The following is a 20,865-nucleotide window of genomic DNA, read 5'->3' as shown; positions in this document are numbered from 1 at the left end:
CTTTATTTTATTGCGTTTTCCCATGTTATACTGTTGTTGACCCTGTTCTCTCCTGTTCCTTTTTTCGTCTCCTTTCCATAATTTTGCTTAGGAGCATATTTTTCCTAATACCATAAGATGCACACTCTTATATTTTCCCTTCTCCTACATTTAGGGAGGACGCTTGTAGACGGTCAGGTTGGCCACTGAATACAGACTGGGGGTTATATATGCCCGGACAATTATTTAAGGTAAGCAGTGTGTACATATTATATGCCAAGTATAGACTTTAGGTCTGGCATATCTGCTTGTGCCCTTTTCATTTTTCGTGCTACGTCTACTTACTGGTGTCTGTTATGTTTTTATCACCTTGCTAGCTGGACGATCTTTGTTCTAGATGTTGACTCTGTGCATTCAAATTACGATTTAGAAATTTATAGGTGAGTGGCCAGGGGTGGACTGTTGCATACTGATCTTGTTTGTGAGCACTTTTTCACTACGTCTTTTTATTTGTGTTTTTATCTTCCCTGCTTCTGCATAGTGGGAGATTGTATTTTGATGGATTGATACCATATCATATCACTAGAACGCGCTAAGCGAAGGGCTTATTTTGGGCCCTTTTTCATAAGTTATTTCTTGTTTAAAATAGGCTTGTCTCAAGTAATATATCTGGCCCATATTGCTTTAGAAGAAGGTCGCCATGACATTGCAGTGACATTTTCCGTCTCTAGGTGAAGAACTTAAATAGCTCTACAAAGGTGAGATCATTAAGGTCGATATAAATTGGTTTGAGTGGGGGGTTTCACTGTTTAGGTGCATGTGAAACACTTTGCACACGTGAGAATTTTCGTTATGAATAATTGTCATGGAATCTTGTCCCTGGTGGGTTTGTTAACGCCACCTAGTAATTTTGCTGCGTATAGGTCCCCCCTTTGTCGAGACTGATGGTTTATAATGTTCAACTCTCTGACCCAATAAACCGTAAATGTCCTCCTACCTTACACTAGGTTCACACCAGTATTTTTAGTATGAATGCCAATTTCTTTGTGAGCTTATTCATAGTGATTAGATTGACTTTTTGTTTCTCGTGATGTGATATTTTTAGAATTTGTCCAACCTATTTATTTTCTTCAAGTCTCTTATTAATTTTGGTAATTAAATAATATTTAACTTTGTCTCCTTACATAGATTATACGTCTTGACTTGTGAACGGCAGGTGGACCTTTTCATTCTATGTTTTTCAACTTTGGAACCTTTAGTTACTTTTTGAGGTGAGACCCTTTTTCCCCGTATCTTTGCAGTCAGACCTATGGTTGGGTGACCAAGGTATTTTGTTTCTAATGTTCTTTCTTCCCCTCATTATTATCTTTTGCCTCTAAATTCCCTTTTTCATCTTTCAGATACTTGACATATAATCTCTTTTCTCCTCCCCAGTAATATGGTAGGAAGAATATCGTGAGCATGAACTTGTACACATGCCAAAATGTGCCCAGATATAATTACTTATTTGATTAGTGATTATATAGCTGTATATATGTATATATATATATATATATATAAATATATATATATATATATATATATATGTATATATTTATTACCTACTGGCGGTCGCCAGTAGGTAGTTATAGTTAGGATAATTTTCAATGTTAAATCTCAACATTCTATTTTGAATAACTTTGGCGCCGGTTGACGAATCTGCCTGAAATTTTCAGGAAAATGGTCTCATGGCGGTCCGGTCCTTCCCTGAAAGTTTGGGGGGGATTCGTCAAGCGGGGGCCGAGATAAAAGGGGGGTCCCAAAACGCGTTTTCCCCATGTTAATTTCCATAGGGCGGTCGATTTCACTTTTAGCCCGAACGGCTGAATGGATTTCCACCAAACTTGGCAAAATTGTAGGGACTGGTAGCCCGATGTGCCTTTGCTATGTCTCAAGATATGTGCTCCAGTGGATTTTGAGTAATTTAGGTTCAAAAAAATATATATATCTATAGGCGCTCTCCCGTGCGCGCACCCGAGTGCGCTCCAGGCGCGGCACGCGACTTGCGCGCAGGAAGCTGATTGGCTCTCAGTTGTCTGTAAACATTCTAAACAGTCCGGAGCGGCCGCCATCTTGTGTCTCGGTAAAATCGAGACACAAGGGGTTTGAAAAAAAAAGGGGCAAATGACCATAAGGGGGAAGAGTAGACCCCCTCTGACCCCCTAGGTTTGATGTAGGGACTAAAATAGGGTCCTGCAGGGCATTAAAATTTTTTTTTCGTTTTGCGCGGGGGAAGCGCATGGTACGCGCACCGGCGAAGCACGGGGAAAATCCAGGATTATATTTATGAAGGCCTTGCGCTGTTAGTTTTGCGCTTCCTGTGCGTCAATTTTTGTGACGCACCAGCGGTGTAAAAAAATGCGCATTGTTATGCAATATTTAAAAAGTGACGCATCTATCTAGATGCGTCACTTTTTAAATATAGTGCAACGAGGTACATTTTATTACACTGCTGGTGTTATGCGTCACTTTTCTGTGCGCACTCCTTATGACATTCCAGATGTGTCATATTTAATGTATGACGAATCATGTTGCAGATACAATATGGCGCAGAGTTTTAAAAAGTGACCCATGTACCTAGATGCGTCACTTTTTAAAAATAGCGTCAGGTATAATGCATGCAGAGGGGGTGTTCTCCCGCAAAAAGCTTTGTAATAGCGACGCAGTGAAATCTTTCAGATTTCACTGCGTCAGTTTTAGGATGCTGTTGCGTCAAAATCTTGTGCCTGCTTTACAGCAGGTGTTAGACTGAGGCAAGACCTTTCATATGCTGCTTTCCCCATTTGAAAGGACACATTACTGGAGTTGCGTCACTTTTGTGACGCACTCCAGCAATGCGTTACTTGGAATGTCATAAGGAGTGCGCACAGAAAAGTGACGCATTGCACCAGTAGTGTAAAAAAATGTGCCGCGTTGCGTTATATTTAAAAAGTGAGGTATCTAGGTAGATGGGTCACTTTTTAAAATCAAGCGCCACATTATATCTGCGTGAGGTATAATGCATGCAGAGGGGGTGTTCTCCCACTAAAAGCTTTGTAATAGCGACGCAGTGAAATGTTTGAGATTTCACTGCGTCACTTTTAGGATGCTGTTGCATCCTTTAAATATAGTGCAACGAGGCACATTTTATTACACTGCTGGTGTGATGCGTCACTTTTCTGTCCACAGTCCTTATGACATTCCAGATGTGTCATATTTAATGTATGACGAATCATGTTGCAAGGAGCTACAGATACGTCAGTATTTCTGACATATGTGTAAACATAAAAGTGATGCGAGGCCGGCGCAAAATTTTGACGCAATAGCATCCTAAAAGTGACGCAGGGAAATCTCATAGATTTCAGTACGTTGTTATTACCAAGCTTTTTGCGCGGGATTGCCCCTCTGCATACAATATACCTGATGCAGATACAATATGGCGCAGAGTTTTAAAAAGTGACCCATGTACCTAGATGCGTCACTTTTTAAAAAATAGTGTCAGGTATAATGCATGCAGAGGGGGTGTTCCTTGCAAAAAGCTTGGTAATAATGACGCAGTGCGTCACTTTTAGGATGCAGTTGCGCCAAAATCTTGCGCCTGCTTCACAGCAAACCTTTCACATGGTGCTTTTTCCATGTGAAAGGACACATTACTGGAGTTGCGTCACTTTTGTGACGCACTCCTGCAATGCGTTACTTTTGTGTTTACAGATATGTCAGAAATACTCCAGTTTATTCACTGTGTCATAACTTTCTTTTCTAACACTCACCTTCTTTCATTCCTCCTACTTCACTTCCTTTCACCTCTCATACCTTTCTGTTCTTTCTTACTCATTCTCCTTTCAATTATCAATGCACTATATTTCACTTACTCTTCATTTTTTAAGATTATAGCTCTTTGATGAGAATTGGAGGTAGTTCTGAAAAGAACTTTTGGTTTTCTTCTTTTAACTGAAGAGGAACAAAAACAGGGAATAGAAACTGCTCAACAGGAGCAAAAAGAAAAGAAAAAAATTAGGGGTGGGAAGGGCAGTGATGGTTCTCCAATGCCCGAACCATGAGCAGGACACTTTGCTCCCCATAGGTGAGGAGTTGATTGCAGTATCTGCATCTGACGACCCCATGGTTGAATGCAGGTTGAATGTTTGCTACCTGCCCCTGAGATTGTTCTCTTCCAGAAGAAGTTGCTCCTCCTGTTGATGTAGAGGCCCCATCTCTGGGAACCTCCTGTGCCAGAGCCCTGACACTTTCCCGGGCAAAATTCTGGGGGTGCCTCCTCTCCACATGTCGGATCATCGTAAAGTTCCCAAAAGAGTATTTTTTTTGGGGGTTACCCCGTGACAGGACCTGTTTGCAGATCCTGCACTCTACTTTTGGTGCATTCACCTTCTTCTGGCCTTCTGGAAACTTAAAAAATTTCCAAATGAAATGTTCCTTCACCTTTGGGGTAGGAGGCTCTTCATCAATGAAGTCATCTTCACTGCTGGATGGTCTGGCAGCCATGATGAATCCAGGAATATGGAGCAGCAAAAAAGGCAGGTCTTTCAGTCACAAAAGTGAAAGAAGAAGTGAAGGAAATGGGTGGGGATTTCATTCATTGTAAAAAAAAACTGTTAGCAACCAATGAAAAGTGTTATTTGAGGGTCACATGACCCGACGCGTTTACGCTGCGCGCTCCGGAGCACTTCCGGGTGCGTTTACGCAGCGCGATCGTAGGCGCTTCCGGGGCGCAAACGTGGCGCGATCGTAGGCGCTTTTCCGTGCGTTTATGCGCCGCGCACGTATGCGCTTCCGAGGGCACTTACGTTGCGCGCCGAAGTGACGTCATCAATCTTTTATAGAAATGCATAATCATTTTCCATATTAAAAAAAACTAATTTTATTTGTATGGTACGAAATGTTTTGCATTATTATTAACTTTTCATTCATATTTTTTTTTCACGAACGACAGTTGCGCTCTGGGTGCGCTTTCAGATGAGCTCTCGGAGAAGCTTACAGGAGAGCTTAGCTGAAAGCTTCCCGGAGCGCGCACCCAGAGCGCAAAAGAAAAAAATTATAAGAAAAAATGAATACTTAAAAAAAAACAGCAAATTGTAAAAAAAAAAAAGGTTAGAAACTCGATATACAAAGGAATTAGCATTTAAAAAACCTATGAAATTCACTGAAAAAACCATAGGTTTCACACCAGTTATAGTTAGGAATTAGCATTTAAAAAACCTATGAAATTCACTGAAAAAACCATAGGTTTCACACCAGTTATAGTTAGGAATTAGCATTTAAAAAACCTATTAAATTCACTGAAAAAACCATAGGTTTCACACCAGTTATAGTTAGCTGGAAATTTTACTGATATAAAACCATTGAAATTCCCACGTTATAGTTAGTCGGACTCACTATAACTTGCGCGTGCAATGCACTGCTGATGACATCACATATTACATCACTCATGACATGGTCAGTGACATCACTCATGACATCACTGATGACACCATCCTTGTGACACAGTGACAGACCTCCTTTCAGTGTAATGTAACCCATGAAACACATATTCAAAAATAGAAACTAATATTTTCAAAAAAGTGGATATACCCATACCAGTTACAACAACCAATTCAGTAATATCACCATCTAATACACATCCACTCATGTGTATGTATATGGGTTATTAGATATTTTTATTAGTATCAGTATGAGTGTCTATATGGTTTGGTGGGGGTATTACTTAGCACATAGATGCATGAGTGACTGACTCTTTGTTTGTATGTGTTTTGAAGACAACATATGTACAGGACTGTATGGGTGGATGAGTGTCTATATGTGTTTGTTAGTGAGTGAATGACTGTCTCACTAGTGTCTTTATCAGTAACTACATATGTTTTAATCTAGTATATATGAATATTGATGTATATAAGTGAGTATATGTGAGAGTAAGAGATTGTAAGAGTTCCTGTTTAAATAAGTATGTGTTTCTATAAGTGATTGTTTAAGAGAATAAATATGTGTAATTTTAAATAGAAGTAAGGTGGAAGTGTGTGTATAACTCTATATTCAAATAAATGGATGTCCAATAGTTTATTTGCACGTGTGAATATGTGTGTGAGTAACTTTTGGATGAATGTCGGTGTGTAACAGGATGTATAGGTGTATCACTTCATATGATGAGTGAGTATATGTATGAGTGACTATATAGAACTATTGGTGAATGAGTGGATGTGTATATAGATAGTGGAATTACTGAATTGCTTGTTGTAACTGATATAGGTATCTCCATTTTTTAAAAAATTTCAGTTTCTATTTTTGAATATGTGTCTCAAGGGTTACATTATAGTGAAAGGAGGTCTGTCACTATGTCACAAGGATGGTGTCATGAGTGATGTCACTGACCATGTCATGAGTGATGTAATATGTGATGTCATCAGCAGTGCATTGCACGCGCAAGTTATAGTGAGTCCGACTAACTATAACGTGGGAATTTCAATGGTTTTATATCAGTAAAATTTCCAGCTAACTATAACTGGTGTGAAACCTATGGTTTTTTCAGTGAATATATATATATATATATACATATATGTATATTGTTCCTATGTCCCATGATTCTCTGCTCTTTTGCAATTGTGTTTATCCAGTTAGTTTTTTTGGTTCTGTTATGATGTGTATTCTGCTTGTAATATTCCTTTTGTTGTCATTTAAGTATGAGTTTGTCAATATTTTTGTAGTATGTATTATATATTGATGTTGTGTATATGTGTATTGAGTTTGTCTATTTTAAACTCTTTTCAGCCCTGAAGAAGTTCCGCAAGGAATGAAACGCGTTGGCTGAGGCTTTTTAAGAATTTTGAAAAAAATAAAAAAGGACTTGATTTTGATAATACGTGAAGCTCTTTGGACTTGTCTTTGGTGCACCATCCTTGTCCTTAAACGTCCTGTGGTTATACCAATTAGTGATCAGGCGGGTGGAGATGCAAGTCGGTGCTATGATCGAGCATTAATTAAAGTAATGTGGGAACCATGTCGTCGCCATGTTCTGAAGTGGATTTTATCATAGGTAGGTGACTAGCTCTAGCTATGTGCCCTAAAAAAGTTGGGCAGTGAAGCTGCGGGCCGGAAGGAGAGGCGTATGATGGCTTACCAGATAGAAATCTTAGAATATCAGTCGACGTCCTTTTAAACAAAGTCCTAAGGATTCTGCGGGGGATAGAGAAGGGCAGGACGCTGACTAGCAAGTTCGGGGACGGGAACTCCGAAAATCAATGATTGGAGCGTGATCCTCAGGAGGAGGCTTACCTTTAAGTCTCTTTTTTTGAAAGTGGTCATTTTCACCCACATATTCTGCCCTGTTCGTCATCTTAACCCATTCCAATATGGCGCCCAAAAATATGATTACCTCTCCTTCTGAGTCATGACCCGGAAGTCCCACCACTGTGCCTTCAAAATGGCCACTACAGTCTTCTCGTTACCACCGACTCAAACTGACTGCCATAATCCAGACCGGCATTATGCCCGTGACTTAAAGGTAAGCGGGTGGCAGAGGGCAACCTGGCCTCTGCCAGCTGAAGTGCGCTCTGGGCCTCGGAGCGGGCCCACTGCGCTGTGTCTGCCGTGCTGGTTGGGGGTGGATCGGACCTCTGTTGCCCCCCACTGCGGAGACCCCCGGGGCCTGGCATGATCCTGCCATCTAGCCTACCTGAGGGATCGCCTTCCTGTTGGCCTGGCTGGAGTGGAGCTGCTGGACTGCCATCTTTCACGGGGCCGGGAGGCGGTCCGTTAGAGAGGAGCTCGAGCGGAGGTACTGCAGAGCTCCGCTACATTGCGGAAGCCCAGATTGTGGCGGGCCTGTGCTCCCGCAGCGGAAGAAAGACGCAGTGCATATCAGCACTGGGGGGATGAGAGGAGCTGAGGGGAGGTAGAGACGGCGAGGCTTTGCAGGGTGCTGCTGACCCTTCCTGGAGTGTGGTCGGACAAGCGCGGTGGACCCGCCATTTTGAGTGAGGCGGTAGGTCCGGCCGTGGCAGTGGAGCTCGGTCGGCAGCACTGCAGGCCTGCACAGCACTGAAGACACCCAGACTACAGGCAAGTGTCCGCGCAGCAGGGGGAAAGTCGCAGTGCATATCGGCACTGGTACTTGGGAGGAGCAGAGAGCCCGCTACGACAGAGGGGCTTGCCGCCTTGAGTCCCTTCCGGAGCTACAGCAGGGCTTACATCGGGGGACGCTTTGCCATAGCTGAGAGCGTGGCGGACAGCGTAGCGGAACCTCTGAGACTAGTGAGGCCTGCGGAGGACACTTGCGGGGGCTGTGAGCGTGGTACGTGGAGCGCTCTGTGCCAGCTTTGGCCTCACGGCGAGCCTAGATTTATGTGAACTGACGAGGTGTTGGGGGTAGCGGCCCGGGCTCCAGGGGGGGCCTGCAGACACTCTACGCAACAAGGCCTGACAGACGAGGGCATCCGGCACGGAGCCGGGGGCTCTGCTGCCTGGGTGAGACACAGGAGTGACTAGAAGCTTACTACTTGATGCAGATCCTCTCTCACGAATAGCATGTCCACCTTCCACGGCTGGCGGGACAAAACCCTCAAGGAACTCTTTGCAAAGTCCCAGGAGGGGCAGAAAACCGGGGACACTCCAGCGACCTTGGAGATGGCCACATCCCTGGAGGCTGAGGGAGGGGAGGTGATCACCAAGGCCTCCTTGAATCGCTGTCTGTGGCCCTGCGGGTCGATTTAACAAGACCTCACAACTGAAGTCAAAGAGATACGCCGAGACGTAGACAGCATAGGTGAAAGGGTCCTGGAACTTGAGCAAAAGGGTGACAGACGTGAGACGGAGATGTTGACACTACAACAAGATGTTAATCTGCATTCACAACCAGCAGGTGGACCTTCAGTCCCACCTGGAGGGCTTAGAAAACCGCTCCCGGCACCATAATATACGGATCCGGGGGGTTAAGGCCGATGAAGAAGTGGGTGAAGTATTCAAATACGCCAGAGAGCTCTTCAATCACATTAGTCGAGTGCTACTAGCATGCTTAGCAGACCTGGAAATCATTGCACAAGTTGCAGGATTTAAAGTGAATATGGAGAAGTCGATATCCCTGGATCTCTCCCTGACGCGACCCACCCATGAATGTCTTCAGGGCCTGCTCCCCATCCAATGGGTGATGGACACAATCCCATATCTGGGGATTCAATTAGCTTCCTCTCTCCCGAAAGTAGTTGCCACCAACTATACACACCTACGACAGAAGATTTGTCGAGAGTTTGGTCAGTGGAAACATTGTCCTCTCTCGTGGCTAGGCAAAACAGCAACAGACAAAATGAACATTTTACCCTAGATCCTCTATCTATTCCGTACTATCCCTCTCCGACCGCCTCCAGGTTGGATACAGCAGACGTAATCAGATCTTGCTCAGTTCATCTAGAACAGTCGGAAGCCACGATTGAAACAGATGCTAGCGACGCTCCCTCCGGAAAGGGGTGGCCTTGGGGTCCCTGATCTCTGGCTCCACTTCCAAGCGGCCCAGCTGCGCCATCTGGTTGAGTGGAGACGCTGGGAGTCGGAGAAACACTGGTTGTTTCAGGACAAGGCAGTAGATGCCAGACCCTGCAAGAAATTCCTTTTCTCAGCAAACGCCATAGACCCCCCAATTTATATGCCTCATATATTACACGAGTCCCCCTAGAAGTGTGGGACTACACTAATATCAAGCACGATCTCACCACCTTCCCGTCTCCGCTCAGCCCTTTGATGTACAACCCCACCTTCACCCCTGATATGGACACGATAGCTTTTGCAAGGTGGAGACCCTCTGGCTGCCGATTTCTATACCATATATATGACGCAGATGGAGTTCTTCCATTCCATCAATTTAAACAGGAATATGGGCTACCTGAAACGGAGAGACTTCGCTATCTGCAGGCACGGCATGGGGCGCTGCACGATCAGGTCTGCTCTGAGGCCGGTAGACATCTTTCCACCTATGAACGGTGGCTTATCACTCGCACATCAGATAAAAAGCAAATCTCCGATTTGTACAGGATGCTGCAAGCCAGATATGCTCACACTAACAATCCCGGCCGGACGCGCTGGGAGAGGGAACTAGGCAGAACACTAAGCCACAAAGAGTGGGAAGGATATACTATAGGGCCAGCCATTCAGCACACCACATGGGGCTAACTGAAACCCTCACAAAGGTAGCAACCTACTGGTATTATACCCCAGAGCGTCTTCACTCAATAGATCCCACACGGGAAGTGACATGTTGGCGGGGCTGTGAACACGTAAGCACTTTGGTACACCTTTTATGGGAGTGCGAACATATCCAGCTTTATTGGAAACAGGTGATAGACGAAGTGGATAAGCACTTCAATACAGAAATCCCACATTTCCCAGCATATGTCCTCTTGGGCCTTCAAAAACTAGCTGACTTATCCACTACGATCCCGTAGAGGTCAACGGATGGCATTTGTGCTATGTTCGGCGATACAAAATATACTCACACACTGGTGCACTTCCCACATCCCAACCTTCACAGGCTGGCTACATCGCCTGTGGCATGTTCTTGGTATGGAGAAGCTGACACTGACAACAACTGGTGAGGTGTCCAAATATGTTGAACTGTGGCAACCCTTTCTGTTCCTCTTGGCCTCTGAGTTCCGAGAGGTTACCTGCCCCCGATACCTCCGCCTATTGCGCCTCTCAGATATACAACAGTCAAAGAAGTGATTACGGCCAAATACAGTTTCAGGCAGGAACACGGGTGGGGGGTGGTGAGGGAGGGGGGAGTTGAAGGGGGTTTACAGCGTTTTTTCCTTTTTTTTAAATTTCCATTGCATGTAAGGTTTTCCTGTTTTGGTACAAGCCCAATGTTAAGGTTGCGGACCAGGCTTTGCCTTTTAAGCCATATGCAATGCAGTGTTGATGATATGACAGCTAAACCTGCATTATACTCGTGTTCGTTGGAAATTTCAGTAAAGAGATTTAAACCGTAAAAGTGACGAGGAGGAAGCCTCTGATAGCATGGGACTCTAGGTTGTATACTGAGTGCTTATATTACTGGGAAGACATGTTGACTGCTGTTCACCTGTGGCAGTTTTTCCAGTGGGGGTCAATCAGAGCCGGCGTGGGTCAGAGTAGCAACAGTTTTCTAGGTTATCAAGGTACTGGGTGCAGACTCAGAAATCTCAAGTTCTGGGTCAGAACTAGAATACACGTGAGATGTTTTGCTGTTGTAGGCCACAGGAGTTTATTAATAAGTTGCACATGTGGGATGTTGGCGCTGGTCGGACAGCATTAAGGAAAATTGGAAGACATGACAGGCTGTCTATAATGGGGGAACAGCAGCAAGCAGACTGCACAAGATTGGTGTTTGATTGTACTCTATGGAAAAAAAATTTAGGTTGTCAAGTTTGTTTATCCCTGACTTAAAACAGTTAGTGAGTTCAAAAGATCAACTTGTACATCCAGTTTGTAAGAATGATAATTTAAGGCAGATACAGTAGATTGTAATGTTTGCAAGAGGTGTGACCAGATTGTGCCAGGGGAAGCGGTAGTTGTTATTGAGACTGGTTTATATTGCAGACCAGGGCTCCAAATGGACTCTAAGAAAAACAAGCATTTGCAAGGCAATAGGTCTCGCAATAGGAAAGTTTGAGCTATTGGTTTTGTAATTGACAATATTTTTATTTATGTGTTTGTTTCGAAAATAGAGTAATTAATAGTTTTGTCATTTACAATGCCTATACTTTTAACTTTTGGAAATGTGACACCTATTGCATTTGTAAAGCAACATGTTTTGTTTTTATGTGACTTATATATATTGATATTACTAATAACAATATCTTAATTTTTGTAAATAATTAATACTTAAATAAAAGTTATTGTAATTTTTAATGGCAGTACTTTTGTAAATAACTTTTGTGAAGATTATGTTCAGTGTATTTTATTGTGACGAAAATCCAAGAACAGACGTGAAATATTAACATGTTTTTGTTAAATTTGTAATAAAGCTTGAAACATTGAGAGAACATATTTGAACCGGTTGTTGAATAGTTCCCCAGATTGATGCTGTGGTGGCGCTGAGTGATGTTGCAATGCGCCTGAGTGATGCTGTGGTGCTGTTGAGTGATGTTGTGTTGGTGCGATAGATAGACTGAGGGCGATAGATAGATAGAATGAGGGTGATAGATAGATAAATAGAGTGAGGGCGATAGATAGATAGATAGAGTGATTGCAATAGATAGAGCGAGTGCGAGTGATAGACAGATAGAGTGAGGGTGATAGATAGACAGATAGATATAGTGAGGGCGATAGCTAGAGTGAGGGCGATAGATAGAGTGAGGGCGATAGATAGAGTGAGGGCGACAGATAGATAGAGTGAGGGTGATAGATAGATAGAGTGAGGGTGACAGATAGATAGAGTGAGGGCGACAGATAAATAGAGGGAGGGCGATAGATAGATAGAGTGAGGGTGATGGATAGAGTGAGGGCGATAGATAGAGTGTGGTGGCCTTGTGGTGGCCGTGGTTGTGGTGGTGGACATGGTGGTGGTGGACATGGTGGTGGATGTGGTGGACATGGTGGTGGTGGGCATGGTGGTGGTGGATGTGGTGGTGGACGTGGTGATGGTGGTGGGTGTGGTAGTGGTGGATGTGGTGGTGGTGGACGTGGTGGTGGTGGACGTGGTGGTGGTGGTGGTGGACATGTGGTGGTGGGTGGTGGACGTGGTGGTGGTGGATGTGGTGGTGGACATGGTGGTGGTGGAGGTTGGTGTTTTGGTGGTGGACGTGGTGGTGTTGGACGTAGTGGTGGTGGATGTAGTGGTGGTGAATGTGGTGGTGGTGGTGGCGGTGGTGATTGTGGACGTGGGGGTGGTGGACATGGTGGACATGGTGGTGGTGGTGGTGGAGGATGTGGTGGTGTTGGTGGTGGACATGGTGGTGGTGGTGGACGTGGTGGACACGGTGGTGGTGGACCCGGTGGTGGTGGATGTGGTGGTGGTGGACGTGGAGGTGGTGGACGTGCAGGTGGTGGACGTGGTGGTGGTGGACATGGTGGTGGTGGTGGACGTGGTGGTGGTGGACATGGTGGTGGACGTAGTGGTGGTGGATGTGGTGGTGGTGATGGACGCGGTGGTGGTGGACGTGGTGGTGGTTGTGGACGTGGTGGTGGTGGATGGTGGACGTGGTGGTGGGTGTGGTGGTGATGGATGTGGTGGTGGACATGGTGGTGGTGGACGTAGTGGTGATGGATGTGGTGGATGTGGTGATTGTGGACGTGCTGGTGGTGGACGTGGTGGTGGAGGTGGTGGTGGGTGTGGTGGTGGATATGGTGGTGGACATGGTGGTGGACATGGTGGTGGATGCGGTAGTGGTGGATGTGGTGGTGCCCAATGTTCAGAGGGGACTGGCCCCTTCACACAACAATAGTTGTGTTTACACAAAAGAGCTGCTTGTTGCTCCGTCAGTTGTTGTCAAGGTTTGTTTGGGTTTAGAAACCAGTTCTGAGGCACTTCAAACAAGGAAATAATTCTTCTCAGTAGAAATCTACCTTTAGACATTTTTTTGATTTTTCATTTTGCAAAACAGCAGTTTTGGAAGTCTGTAATCTTTATGAAGAGTTTTAGAAAGCTCAAGAAACATGGAGAGGTGCAAAGTGTTGCAATTTAGCCTCAGCTCAGTGTACCTCCTGGGTGAAAGAAGCTTACATTACAGCTGCTTGTCCTGAATGTGTTTTGTGTACTATGGTCAAGTTTCTCTGCTTTTAGCATTGTACCACTTGGTCTGTGTGTGTGAGGAGATGCTGCACTGCTACTGCCGATTGTAAAGGACTCCCTAAACGTTTGTGTATACCCAGAAGGCTGTCAGTAAAAATATCAATTACAAAACTATTGTGTACAACACTTCATATCTGCGTTTGTTAGAAATATACATATCGTCAAAGTACATATATGGTAATTTTGTAGTGGACATTCTGAAACTTCAACATGCACTCTCGCTCAAGCACACACGTGCACACACCCTTGTATGTACCTTTCCGTGATTTTAAGCCGGAACCCTCAATGGTGCCCTGTCCTGTACTGGTGTTAGCTGGACATCCTTGGTGATGAACAGAGGGAAAGAGCTGCTGAAGGAAACAGGAACAATGGCTTTGCCTGAACCACCAGTGTGACTGGCTGACGTGGATTAAATGATTTCCTTTGATTTTCAGAGCCTGCTGCTACACAGTCGGTTTCACAGATAATTGGCTGAAGCTGAGCCAACTTCCGGCGAGGCTTGAAGTACTCATGTTCAACCAGTAGAGAACCGAAAAAACAGTAATCAACACATTCCTTAAACGAAGGTGACACTGGTGTACTTTTAGTCTAGATTTAAGGGTCAACAACCCCTCACCAATGTAGCTTGCAATGCATTGGGTGGAGCACGGGCACGAGCTGTGTGTGGAGAACAAAGGCCTGCATGAACACTCCTGGTTTAATTAGAGCCGTATTTATTGCAGGATTTTGAGACAGCTTTGTTAGGAGGAAAAGCCACTAACCGTGCAAGCCCCTGAGTGTGCAGGCCGGTCAGCACAGCGCCGTCTGGTTTTATTGCTAACTCTTCATCTTTGCGCTGCTAATTCTCCTCCAGTGAAGCACAAACCTAGAAACACGCAGTAACCTCTTTGACAGGCAGAGGAAGTGTCAGCGAAGAGATATAAACAATTTTTTCTGCACTCTAAATAACCTAAGGTTTCTGTGCTTTTATTAATCTTTCAGGGAGCGCAAGTGTGGGACTCTAGCGCCTGTTTTTTTATAGCTCGATTCGTAAATTGCTGGTATAAATCCAAGGTTTCCAGTGGCTCATGTTCTTGAAAATCAAACGCGAAAAGGATTCCACTGTGACAACAGTAACTTAGTAAACCCCAGGATTATCTATTGTCACTGGAAGACCACGTGCCAAAGCACAGAATTCTAATTTAGGAGTCGTTTGTAAAAGGACTGCTCTGTGGTGCGGGAGGGCGAAGGGCAAAGTGCCGGCGCCGAGTGTGAGAGGGAGGAAGGACAGACGGACATGAAGGCCAGCGTGACAGCGACAGCAACTGTGCAGGGCCTGCAGTGTTGTTCTTTGATGGGGATTGCTTTCTTCGTTCCTGGCTATGTCTGCACATCTTTCACTACAACATTATTAATATTTCGAGGCACAGTTATCAATTTATAGCATGCCAGCCCCCACTGAAGAAAATATGTCATAAGGTGAGAGAGGAAAAAGCACTGTTCTTTTGCACCGTCTCATGTATTACAAATCACCGCAGCCCGGATATCTTAATCAGCGCGTGAAAACACATCCTTATCAGCCTGAGCTGTAAAATATGTATCCGGGGCCCAGGATTCGCGCGGAAAGAAGGGAAGAATGGTAAGCTTATGATGGAAGAGCTTTGTGCCACAGCCCTGTTCATTTTCTCGCAGCGCTATTTGTTCTAGTAAAGTGGATAACAAAACAAACTAGTAGGCCGTCAGGTTTGCGGGGCTTCTCATCCAACATATATCTGAAGCAGGTTATGTGCTACATAAAGATTTCAACCTCATGCAGAGTTTATTACAACAGATGGCTTTGGTGTGGACGCGCTTCGCGCGCTGGATGGAAAGCGCGTGCAGCAGGGGGCGGAGCGGATCCCTTTGAAGTGACGGTTAGAGTTGCATCAGGAAAGCTAAGCGAGCAGGCGGATGAGCGTTCATGATCACGAGCACTTGTGGAAATCCGCCATCTGGTTTAGCTTTCCTGATGCAACCCTATAATTCTCGCTATTCATTCCTTGCGGAATGGAATAGTGAAACCTAAAATGGGCAGGTTCAGAAGAGACTGATTGTTTCTTTCCATGCCACCGGATCTGTGAGCAGAGTTTCATGAACTGTCCAAGTGGGATGGCTTCATAGGAGAGAGTAATACTACATTTCCTGCTGGGGCCTGGGTCTATTGGGCAGCAGGAGGATTAATGATGCTGTCCGCCCACGTTTGCTGCGTTGGGTTGGGCAGAGGACTGACTGCTGCCTTTAAGTAGCCTCTGGTTTGTTAGTGTTGCGTGTCCTGATATGGAGTCTCTTGATGCAAATAATGTTGAAACGTTGTGGCATTTGACCGGGCTGCTGGTTTGATGCTGTTTTATCCTGTTCAGCGATTTCTTACTTAGGCTCCACCAAGTTGACTCCTGCACTGTTCTCCATTAAGCTGTCTGTGGATTAATTGCAGTCTGAGGTAGGCAAAGTTGGCAGGGTGGATGTACTATAGCCTATAATTTAAATGTTGGGTATTTTCTTTATCTGTGCCGAACTGAATTGAGTAGATGGATCATCCTCACTTCCAGTGGAGACACCTGCACTATATGCGGGAGAGGATTTTTTAAGTAATCCCAGACAGTTGTCACACAGAGTCCTGGAGTGCCAACTGCTCTACTAGTGTCTGAGAAGCATAAGGGGAGCTTGGCCCTAGAGGACAAGTGGGGAGGCTGGGCCTAAGTATATGAACAATCAAAGAAGAGTGCCTCACCACTTACATTTGCAACCACATTTATGGAAAGTTGAACACGCTGTTTGTCGTTATCAACTGGGTATTTTTATTTATACCGAATACTTTTTTGATTAAACTCTGTTTGTCAAACACAACATATTATGGACAGACAAAAACATATGTACAATGTGAATTTGAACCAAGGTTAGACTTTTCTACACTACAAAGTGTCACAAACTAAATGTAGCCATTAATCACGAAAAATGAAAAACAATGTGAAACAGACAGTGACATTAGATATGCATGGCAATAAATGATAAACACACTTTCAAATGAATAGAGCATTGATTGAAGCAAAGAAAAGTAGAAAAAGGGGGGAAATTAGGAAAGGAGCGCGAAAATAAATTCGGGATTCTTTGTCAGCCAGCGAATGCTGGTATGCAAGTTATCCTTTTCTAATTGGCCGACGCGTTTCGAATCCAGGGGCTTGTTTTCCAGATTCTCATCTGGGCACAATTACTCTGTCTGTGAAATTTTGAAAGGAAGAAAGCTTTTTTAAGTATCATGGGTGAAAAAGGCAAGACTCCCTATGTTATGACACTCAGCCGAGGGACCTACCAGTTCTTTGAAGAAACAAATTCAGAGGACAATTGTCAGTGCAGGATGGATGAGCTCCATGAGGAGTCCAGTTGGCGGGGCTTCCTAAAACAAGGTGAGTTGACATTAGCACAGCTAAAAAGTGTTGCTGCCAGAATGTGCAAATAGATTGGGGACAAACGTACCGTCGGTTGTTTCAAAAGTTGACGGTGACGGCTACCTTTAATGTAGAAGGTAAATTCTTCTGCAGGCTCTCGCTGAGAAGGAGGCCAATGGCGCTGTGTGCAGAAACATAAGTATTGGTATTGGAAGCTGGGGTCTGAGTTATCGTTAAGTACTATACTGGCTGGCAAGAGACATACCTTTTAAATTTTATCAGAGTCGGTGCGAAGGGGTCTTGGTATCCGATCAAACTTTTTATGAGGGTCCGGCGTGTACAATTTTCACCGTGCTCTGTATCCGCTGATGGAAAACGGAAGAGATTTTGGTTAGTTTTTAGCGTTGACCGCAAGTAAAACAAAGACCAGCGGCGGGGTGCCACGGGAGCATCGCTTACCTCCGTGTTGCTCGGTCAAGGCCTCCAGCGTTCTGCATGATTCCATAGATGGACGCTATCGTTGTTGCCATGGAGAAAAGCACTTGGATGTTTGCTAAGCCTTATGGGATTTGTAGTTTGCGCTATTCTGTGCTAATGTCAGGAAATTACATGGATTGTGTCATGTGTATTGATTGGAACTGAGGAGAAACTGAGACGCGACCCGTTCGGTCATCAGGCACCAGGACACTATTGGATCAAAGTCTCGCGACTTCGGACAAGCTGTTAAGGCCCTTCTGTACACTGTTAAATTTCAGGATTAAGTATGCTTCCTTTTTGAGGAGCATTCTGTCCAAGTTTGCGTTGTTCTGTGATGGACGTAGTGTATGCAGTACCGTCCATCTGAGGTCATTGGCATCATGGTTGGCATTCAAGAAATGTTCAACCATGGGGGCAGTCATGATTTTGTTTTTAATTCGGGACCGGTGTTGGCAAATGCGTGTGTTAACTTGTTGTCTAGTTTTGCCAATATAGATTTGGTCACAGGGGCACTGAACCAGGTAAACAACATTCTTGGTTTTGCAGTTGGAAAATTCTGAGTGTTTCCATCTGGTGGCCCCATGCTGGAACTCGTCGCCCTCGATTGTATTTGGGCACACGACACAGGTACCACACTTGTGATGCCCTGTGATCGGTTTGAGGTTCCACTGGGTCAGTAGATCGCTTTTCTTTTTTGGTAACGATACATCTGCCCTCATGATGTGCTGTCCTACATTTTGGTTTCTCTTATAGGCGAACAGAGGTTGTGGAAGTGGGCATTCTAGATTCGCCATTAAGTGCCAACTATTCAGCACGGTTTTTCTCAGTTTGTGTGTGCCTGGTCCAAAGGTGGTGACACAGACCAGTCTTTCGAGTGTCGGTTTGGGCCGTACTTGTAAGAGGGTTTCGCGGGGAGTGAAGCGCGCTCTTTTGAAAGAGTGCTTCAACAGTTTCTTTGGGTACCCCCTTTCTTGCATTTCTTGACAAAACGTCTCCGCTTGGGACGTGAAGTCTTCCAAGTCGGAGCAGTTTCTCCTAATGCGCAACAGTTGCCCATATGGAAGGTTGGATTTCAGATTCCTAGGGTGGGCACTCTTATGGTGCAGAATGGTATTCCTGTCCGTATCTTTTTTGAAAAGGGATGATTTGAGAACCCCGTTGATGTTTGCTATTTCAACATCAAGGAAGGTCCTCCTTTCATTGCTCTGTGCCATCGAGAATTTGATGTCACCATGCCTGTTGTTGAGCCAGTCATGGAACGCTACCAGGTCAGTCTGGCTCCCCTGCCACAGGAGCCAGACATCATCTATGTAGCGGAACCATTGCAGGATGTGCTATTTAAAGGGTTATTGTTGTCAACAAATTTTTGTTCGTACTGAGCCATGTACAGTACGGCCATTTCAGGGGCATAAGGGCACCCCATCGCGGTGCCCTTAACCTGCATGAAAAAATCGCCATTGAATGAAAAATAATTCTTTTTTAAGGCAATTTCAGCCAGTCTCAAGATGAAGGAAGTGGGTACTTGGTGTGGCCTTTCCCTGAGATTCAGATAGATTTCCATCACCTCTAACGCTTCTTCCTGGGGAATTTGCGTGTAGAGTGAGGTAACATCCATTGTTACCAACAATTGGGTCTCTGGGTCGAACTCAGTGTCTTCTACCTTGAGAAGAAAATCAGTCGTATCGCGTAAATACGATTTGACCGTCTTTAAGAATGGTTTCAAAAAGAAATCCACGTACTGAGAAAGAGGTTCAAGGCACGAGTCACATCCAGAAACAATTGGACGTCCTGGGGGGTCTTGAAGGCTCTTGTGAGTTTTTGGCAAAAGGTAGAGCACTGGAGTTCTGGGATATTTTCTTAGAAGGTATTCATATTCTTTTTTACCCAAAAAGCCACCATCCAATCCAACCTGTAGTGTATCAGCAATGAGTCGTTGGATCTCTTTAACATTGTCTTCAGGAAGACGCCTGTACCAGGTTACATTATTCACCTGTTTGTTGCCTTCTGCTAGATATTTCTCACGAGACCACACTGTGAGAAGTTGGCCCGATATGCAACGTTCGCTATTCTAGCGACCGCTATGTATCGTTCCAACGACCCTTATGGTGTTTGGTTGTAAGTCAACCTATAGACCAGCTATCCTAGTAGCGTGGATACGAGCAGTCTAAGGCTAAAGACTCGAGAGGGCGCGTTAAGCCAGCTGTTTACCACACATGTACCCCTTGAACACCCAGTGAAAGGACACCACACAAGTGTTATGAAAATAAACAGTATATTTATTAAGAATCACAACAGCCCTGTACTCTTTATGAGGACAGGGTACTAAGCACAAACCAAATCTCTTTAGCAAATACTTCAAGTGCACGTTTAAACAAGTGTCCGAGGACACGGAAAGGTTAAGGTCTCGGGCGGACCCGATAAGGCAAGTCGGAAGCGAGGGACTCGGGACCCTAGAGTAAGGAGGCTATGCAGGCACCGAAATGCCGAGTTACCTAGCCACGAGGGCTGCGGCTGCACAAGTCTTACAGGCGTCGGGGTCTTCGCTGACGAGCCAGGAGCCGGAAGAAAAGGAGTTGCTGGCCGGCGACCAGTGCTGAATAGTTCGTAGAGATCCAAGCCTGGATCGGAGATTGATGAAACCTGAAAGCAGAGGGGACCAAGTTCGTACTACTAGCCAGTAGTCAGAGGGTACCAGGAAGGCACCGGTTGGCCGTCACCTCGACCAGGTGAGTGGGCGACGCTAGGCTCTGCAGTCTCACGGACCAGGAGGCGTTGTCGGCGACCACGGTGGAGGTGCGAGCTGTCCCACGAAGGATGATGCTGTCGGCGTCGCTGGGCCCAGGATGGGGCAACAAGCCTCGGCAAATCTCAGGGCCACGTGGTGGGCCTAAGATGGCGTCTTGAGTGGACCAGGAGGGTCCGGGGTGCTTCTCGCAAAGATGGAAGCAAGGGCCAGTCTGGAGCAACCAGACCAGCAGTGATGATTCTTGGATGTCGTCACAGAAGGACACCAGCCAGCGGCTAGTGACCAGACAACGTGCTGAGCAGCGAGCAGAAGGGCCCCACGCAGATCGTGGAGATGCTGGGGAGACTGCACTTCGGTGCTGGAGCGGCTCAGGGTCGGGGCTTCTCGGACCCCAGAGCACTCACCAGAGAGTTACCTCGATGGTCGTGCTGGTTTTTAAGAGCGTGCAGGTTCTGATGATGGCCGGTCCCTCG

The 20,865-nt window shown here is 45.3% G+C and overlaps 1 protein-coding gene across 1 annotated transcript in view; it reads left to right on the top strand.

Moving 5' to 3' along the window:
• The window catches only part of HSF5 (heat shock transcription factor 5), a 1,034,495-nt gene that overhangs the window by 802,587 nt on the left and 211,043 nt on the right, over positions 1–20,865 (top strand). The gene's annotated exons all lie outside the window — the stretch shown is intronic.

The sequence above is a fragment of the Lissotriton vulgaris genome, chromosome 2_1 (assembly GCF_964263255.1).
Source record: "Lissotriton vulgaris chromosome 2_1, aLisVul1.2, whole genome shotgun sequence".
Classification (NCBI taxonomy): Eukaryota; Metazoa; Chordata; class Amphibia; order Caudata; family Salamandridae; genus Lissotriton; species Lissotriton vulgaris.
Note: the sequence above shows the minus strand (reverse complement) of the source record. Positions and strands in the feature narration are given on the sequence as shown.